The sequence below is a fragment of the Epinephelus lanceolatus genome, chromosome 4 (genome assembly GCF_041903045.1).
Source record: "Epinephelus lanceolatus isolate andai-2023 chromosome 4, ASM4190304v1, whole genome shotgun sequence".
Lineage (NCBI taxonomy): Eukaryota > Metazoa > Chordata > Actinopteri > Perciformes > Serranidae > Epinephelus > Epinephelus lanceolatus.
The window spans coordinates 38,559,674-38,567,038 of record NC_135737.1 but is presented as its reverse complement, the minus strand read 5'-3'; the positions used below and the strand labels follow the sequence as shown (position 1 = coordinate 38,567,038).

General features: G+C 41.9%; 1 long non-coding RNA gene across 1 annotated transcript; it reads left to right on the top strand.

Moving 5' to 3' along the window:
* Positions 1–6,940: 6,940 nt before the first annotated feature.
* On the top strand, positions 6,941–7,332 carry LOC144462871 (uncharacterized). Its single transcript, XR_013491040.1, has 3 exons — positions 6,941–6,996; positions 7,071–7,153; positions 7,307–7,332. It is a non-coding gene; the product is annotated as an uncharacterized LOC144462871 (long non-coding RNA).
* The last annotated feature ends 33 nt before the right edge of the window (positions 7,333–7,365 follow it).

The window sequence follows — 7,365 nt, the reverse complement described above, 5'->3', positions numbered from 1 at the left end:
CAATGAGCAGTCAATCTGACGGGGGATAGGCAAGACTTTAGGAAACAAATTAAAAGTAAATCCATGGAAAAGAAAAGAACAAAGCATTCACTACAGAGTATTTGTCTCACATATATCTATTGTGTGAGATGTGAGTAGCAGCACACAGAGGCTGTGCGTACTACCCTGAGTCTTGGGCTTACATCAAGATAAATGTCCTATTTCAAATTTCAAATGTTATCACTGGCCTTTGAAGGGGTTTGTAATTAACACGGTAGGTGAACATGGAAAGCTGCAGGGTAAGGGGATATAATTTCATGTCTCACTCATGTAGGCCTATGTCGTTCCTCTACATCTTACTATAAATATACCCCATGAGCGCATTTCTGTACTCTTCCCTCACTGCTTCACGCCCCGACCAGCAGCTTTCCTGTTCTCCGGCCTATATCCATCACTTATATCTAAGTGTTGAGGTTTTGTGTTAAATATCATGCCAACAGAACACAGCCTGTTCATTTGTCTTTACTACAGGCAAACGCATAAAACGCTTGGGTAAATAAACACCTGGCTGGTAAACTGCTGGATAATGAATGTTACACCTGCTTTTCATTTTTCATGCTGTTATTTTAGTCTATGGATGTTAATTACTTTGGCCTTCATAGAGATTCACCTCACAGTAGTATGCTGTGTTGGGCATCTAAAGGGGAAGATGTGAAAAACTATGCAATTATGTTAGTTTTTAAAGTTTCACAAGTAGTTGCTGCACTGAGGGTGTAGGCTAGAGGATGTGGGTGTCATCTATAGATGTGATCTGTCATTTCCAGCTGTGTTTGTGTTTTTTTGTTTTGTTTATCTTGTTGTTGGTGTTACCCAAGTTTGAGTCATTATGCAACTGGCAGCATGATGCTGGCTGAGCAGTGATCTGGTGTCTACATTTGGAAAGTTTGTCCAATGTGAGTTTCATTTATTCAAAAACATTTCAGAAAGTGTGTAAACATCTCAAGTTGTCTATGTTTGAGAAGATGACTCACTCAAAAAAAAATAAAAGATAGGCACAAAAGACAAACAAGAAAACAGCACACTGGTTTACTACAATAGATTGATGTCAACTCTTGAATAGCCGTTGCCATAGCAACCACAAGACATTAATGTCTTGTGTACTTTTTAGGCCCATAGATGGCAACAGGCACGCTGATAATAAAGAGATTTAATTAAAAGGTGTGTTTAACTATCTGACTATACCATTTGTTGTTCTGTTGGTGGTGTATGAATTATTATATGATTTATAAGGTCCAGTGTGTCGTATTTAGCGGGACATATTGGCAGAAATGGAATCTAATGTTTTCTTCAATTTGTAATAACCTGAAAATAAGAATACTAGTGTTTTTGTTATCTTAGAATGACCAATTTATATCTACATAGGGAGCGGGCCCTCAACAGTGGAGTCCGCCATGTTGCACCGCCATGTTTCAACAGTAGCTCAAAATGGAAAAACCAAACATTTTCAGGTTTTTGGCCACCATAGTTATCAGCCCCTCGACTTCTAACAGCAGTGGAAAATCACTGACTTTTTTTTACTGTTATAAATCATCAGGGCCCGTATTCACAAAGAATCCTAAGACTAAAAGTAGCTCTTAGTGACGTCATTCTAAGAAAGGTAAGATAAAAGTTATTCACAAAGCATTTTGGGCCTTAAGAGAGCTCCTAAGGTGACAAACTGTAAAGAGGAGGAAGGAGGACTTTTAAGAAGCCTAAGAGTGTCTTAAACAGAGAAGATGGCGGAAAGACAGAGAGGAAGGAGAGATATTCTCCGTATATTGAACGACAGTGATTTAATAAGACGCTTGATCGTGCAGGGATAATGTTTGTGGTTGACCTGGGGATGAGCTTATTTTTCCCACCCAGCATAGCAACGCAATACCACCTGCTTTGGATTGCAGCACGTACCAGCGCTTCTCACACTCATCGCTTGCGTAAAAGGAGAGGGAACGATGCATTGATTTGTCGGGCAATGCGCTCCCAAGTCTGCCTCTTCCCTTGTGCCGTGATCCCGGGACCGAATTTCCCTCTTAAAACTCCCTTGTTCTCCTCCACGAGCTGTGCCAACAGCAGGCACTGCTCTTCCGTCCAGTTAGGCTTTCTCGTTCTGTTTTTCTCCATTTCATTCATTGTTTTGGTCATTCTGTCAAATCAAACCGCTTTTTACAAGGAGGCCAACAATCACAGTAATTGCTGACAGCTGAGTCTGCGTCCACCATTACTATCAAATAGATTGAGTAGTAAAATTACCAGCATGGCGAGTAAACATAACAATAAGCAAATCAATATAATAATCGGCATGTGAATGAGGTGCGTTCAAACATTCTGAAGCTGTGTAACAATTAATTTAATTTTGCTGAGTTTCATCATCATGACATAAAAATATTTTCATGATTACACATTTCTTAATACAGTCTAAGCTGTATGATCGGTTGATTTCACTGTCCATTCATTACTAGGAGCGCATTTGATTTTCTTTTTTTTTTCTTTTTTGTAACAACCAATCACAGCTTTTAGAAGACTCCGTCATACCTAGCAACGGGGTCAACCACACCTCCTCACTAAGACAAAAGTTTCTGTCTCCTCCTTGCCCAGAGTTGCTCTCAGAAACTTCCTGAATCACTTTTAAGCTAAGATTCCTTGCTAGGAATTTTTAGGCTAAGTTAGGAGCTCTCTGAGAGGACTCTGAGAATCTTTGTGAATACGGGCCCAGGTCTGTTTGTTTAGGCCAGAAAGACACCTCTGCAGATAATTTGGCTCAAAACACCTGAACATCTTGATATTAAGTTGTCTGAGAAAAAGGTGTGCACACATTAGCACATGCTAGGGCAGCGGCCCATCTGCGATGAGCCAAACAAGTGTCAGAGAAATAGCGATTTGTAACGTGAAACTGCCTTATTCAGTGTTTTTACTGGTTTTAATCACCGAGTCCGTTTGTTTTGGAGAGGAAGAGACTTGTGGATAATTTCGCTCCTGGTAAAGCTTCCTGACCATCTGGATAAAAAAAGGTTAGCACACATCAAGTTATCAGAGATAAAAAGTGAGCACACAATGGCAGGCGCTGGGCTAGTGGACTGTCTGCAACAAACTGAACAGCGGAGATGTCTACAGATATTTTGACTCCTGGTAAAAATCTCCTTAACAATGAACACTCAAGAAATCCTAAACTAACAGTTCATGCTTGGCACATGGATGAAATCTTAGCTGGTTGCAATGTGCAATCCTCATTGCTAGTCCACTGAATCCAACATACTCTTCCAGAGATCACTGTCTAGCCTCCTGGAGGTGTCGTGGGACCAACTAGACGAAACACTGGTGAAAAGAGGTTCCCACCTGATGACCTCAAAGACATGTTAGTTATCACTGCTCACTGGTCTGTATAGTTAAGCCTTGCCATAATAGCTTATCATAGGGCTTAGGAAGTTATTTACTGAGTGCTGATCCTTTCTCTAGAGCACAAACTTCTTGTGTTTATTTGAATTCATAACTAGCCCAGCTAGTGACTGCTGTTAATAGGGCAGCTGACAACAAGGGAAAGACCATGTGACCGCTTGGAAAGACAGCTGACAGGAGGGAAAAGACCCCAAAGGTGCTGGCACGGGCTAGCAACCCATGGTAGCAGTGGTGAGGCCTAGCAGCTTTACTACAACCAAAATTAGCTACAGCCAACATAGGGAAAATACCCCCAAGAGTCAGCGAAAGCTGGGGTGGAAAATGACTCACAGGTGGATTACACGGTAACAGACATTGGAACAAACAGGACTATGCATTGGATCTGTGACTCAGTGAAGGATAGGGGCACGGACCTATCCACCAGGGCTAGAATTAGCAGCACTCAGGGCAAGGCGAGCGCATCTGTAGCACAGTCGAGAACAAGATGCTTCAGGTTTGTCCTTGCGGCTGGCAGGAAGTAACATCAATAAAAGGCCTCAGAACTCATCAAGGAAAGAAGAAGTGTGTGGCAAAGAACGGGCGGAGTAGCCGCATTGATCAGTACTTCCTAAGAAGTCAGTCGGATGAAGTCCAGTGGCAGGTAGAAAACTACAGTTCGCAGGATATCAGTAACACTGCCACTGAGGAGGAGGAGGAGGGGGTAGTAAGAGAGGATGCAGGTGACACTGAGGTCAGTATACCAGTCAGAGAGAGACCCATGGAGCAAAAGGTTAGAGTTAGATGGCCTAGGGCAAATGACAGTAAAGAATGGGAGATGGTTAATAGAGATTTGTCAGTAATCTCAAGTAGGCTGAGAGGAAATGCAATCGAAAGGTTAGAAAAGATGGGAGATATAATTTACTCATATGGTGCAGAGAGGTTTGGGGTGCATGAGAGAAAGTGGGGTGAGAGGGCACAGTCAGGTAAGTCTAGGCGGCAAAGAGAAATAGAGAAGTTAGTTAAGGAAAGGAGGCAGTTAAGAAAGCAGTGGAAAAGGGCTACAGAAGAAGAAAGGGAGGGAATTAATGTGTTGCAACAGGAGTTGAGAAGCAGGCTAGCAGTTCTTAGAAGGGCAGAGCATCTCAGGAAAAAGAGGAGGAAGAAGGAGCATGTAAGGACAGGTTTTTTCAGGGACCCTTTTAAGTTTGTTAAAGGATTGTTCAGCCAGGAAAAGGGAGGGCAGCTCAAAGCAGAAAGGTTAGAGGTTGAAGAATATTTGAGAAATACATATTCAGATTTAGAGAAGAATAGGACAGTAGGTTTTCCACCCGATATTACTCCATTAGGAGGGATAGAGCATGAGATGGATGCCAAGTTCAGGAGGTGGTCAGGCGTGCAAAGGCTTCTTTGGCCCCAGGGCCTAATGGAGTCCCCTACCGCGTTTATAAAAGTGCACCTGATATCCTTAAATTTTTGTGGAAACAGCTAAGAATAGTTTGGGAGAAACAAATTATCCCAAGAGCATGGCATAGGGCAGGGGGTGTCCTCATTCCTGAGGAGAAGGAGTCTGTGGATCTTAGCCAGTTCCGGATGATTTCTCTCTTGAATGTAGAGAGGAAGAGTTTCTTTAGTGTAGTAGCGCATTAGCTAGCAACTTAGAAAGGAATAGCTTAATAGATACTATGGCGCAGAAGGCAGGAATACTAGGTTTTACAGGGTGTTTAGAGCATACTAGCATGATCTAGCACCAGATTCAGGCAGCGAAGACTAAAAAAAGGGACCTGCATGTAATATTTTAGATCTTGCAAATGCGTTTCAGGACCACATAGCCTCATTTGGAGTGCGTTTGACTACTTCAAAGTGCCACAGGTTGTTGTTAACTTAGTGAAAGCATTTCAGGATATTAGGTTGTGTCTAAGTACGGCAGGTTTCACAACAGGTTGGCAGAGGCTAGAAATGAGGCATCATGGCAGGATTGGTAGGTTGGCAGGTTGCATCTTCCACCAGTTAGAGCTTACATGGATGACATGACACTGGTGACCACAACAATGCCATGTACAAAGAGGCTACTAGAGAAGGTAAATAAGAACCTCAAGTGGGCCAGCATGAAGATCAAGCCTAGTAAGTCTAGAAGCATCTCGATACGTAGAGGGAAGTTAAGTGATAGGAAGTTTGTCATAGATGATGAGGAAATCCCAACAATTATGGAAAAGTCAGTAAAGAGCTTAGGTAGGTGGTACAATGTGGAGTTGAATGATGAGGAACAGGTGGTGAAATTTAGAAAGGATGTGGCTGAAGGATTGGATAGAATAGATGAATCAGAACTTCCAGGAAAGTTGAAGTTGTGGTGTTTGCAGTTTGGGCCATATCCTAGGTTAATGTGGCCATTGTCAATTTATGAAATTCCAATATCCGTAGTGGAGAGAATTGAAAGGTCGGTTAGCTCCTATATTAGGAAGTGGTTGGGCGCTCCTAGGTGCCTAAGTAGTGTTGCATTGTGTGGAAAAGGGATACTTCAGCTGCCAGTATCTAGTTTAACAGAGGAATTTAAATGTACCAAAGGTCAGGACAGAGCTCTTGTTATCTGGGAGTAAGGACGTGGTAGTTAGGAGTGTGGTTCCAAATTAGACTTGCACCGATTACAATTTTTGGGCTGATACCAATTTCCGATTTGCAGAGTGTTTGGATGGCGGATTCCGATTTTGGCTGATTCCGATTTCATTTTTTTCAAACCACTTTACAGCACACAAGATATTGCAATATTCTCTATCTTTGCTTTATTAGAACATTTTAACCAAGATACAACCAGCTTTTCAATAATCATCTCAAACAAACAAACAAAAACAGTGACATGTTTCTTAAACTGTTAAGAAACATTTTCCTTTTTGCTCAAATAGCCTATAACTTCAGGTACAGTATTAAAATAGGCCTAAATAAATAAAAAAAGGCATACATAAATAAATACATGGATAAATAAAATAATTCTTGGTGTATAGCATTTGTGGGTAATTTCTTGAATAGACAAAAAAGTAAAAATATCTCCAAATATCGCCCGCCAGTAAGCGCTCGGACACGCGCATCTTCGGCACGCGGGCACGCGCCTTGTCAGTTTCAAGCGGCACAGTGCAACATTGAGAGCTCCGCAGTTCAGTTTAACACGGACAATTAACAACTTTTTTTCTCTCTTTTGATGTGTGTGTGTGAATGATTAAGGTGAGAAGCCGCCCATGTTTCACTTCTTCACATCGCCCAAGCTGTGAGTTGCGCATGTGCGTGTGTGTGTGTGTGTGTGTGTGTGCGCTGCTGATGTTACACGATGTCAATGTGTGAATGGTTGTTTGTCTCTATGTGTCAGCCCTGTCATAGTCCGGTGACTTGTCCAGGGTGTACCTCGCCTCTGCCTAATATCAGCTGGGATAGGCTCCAGCCCCCCTGCGACCCCTACCAGAATAAGCGGTTATGGAAAATTAATGAATAAGTGATGATTTTGAAAATGCCAACAAATTAAATAATGGTCCAATGGATAATTTTAACTTTTTCTATTTACAGCAACCACCAAGTGAAATTGCAGAGAAGCCAAACCTCACATGGCTTGATGCTGCACAGGTATTTGCCTTTTATTCGTCATAACAGTTTACCAAAAGTTAAGTATTTTTTGTTTCTCCTTTTCCCTCATGTAGATTGTCTTGGAAGAAGCTGGACGTCCCATACACATAAAGGAGATTAAACAGAGAATCATCGACAGGGGGCTTGTTCAATCCAAGTACAGCAGTCCTCTCAATTAATTGCACACCTTGTTGCCCTTGTTTTCACATGTTAAGCCAAATTATGAATGATAAGTTTCTTGAGTAGAATGTAAACTTGTTGCTGAGTCTACATTTAGTCTCTGCTTATATGTTTGTTCTCTCCTTGGCAGTGCAAAGTCAAGCCTGGAGGCTGTCACATACGGTGAGGTAAGGAGGATGTTTAAGATGC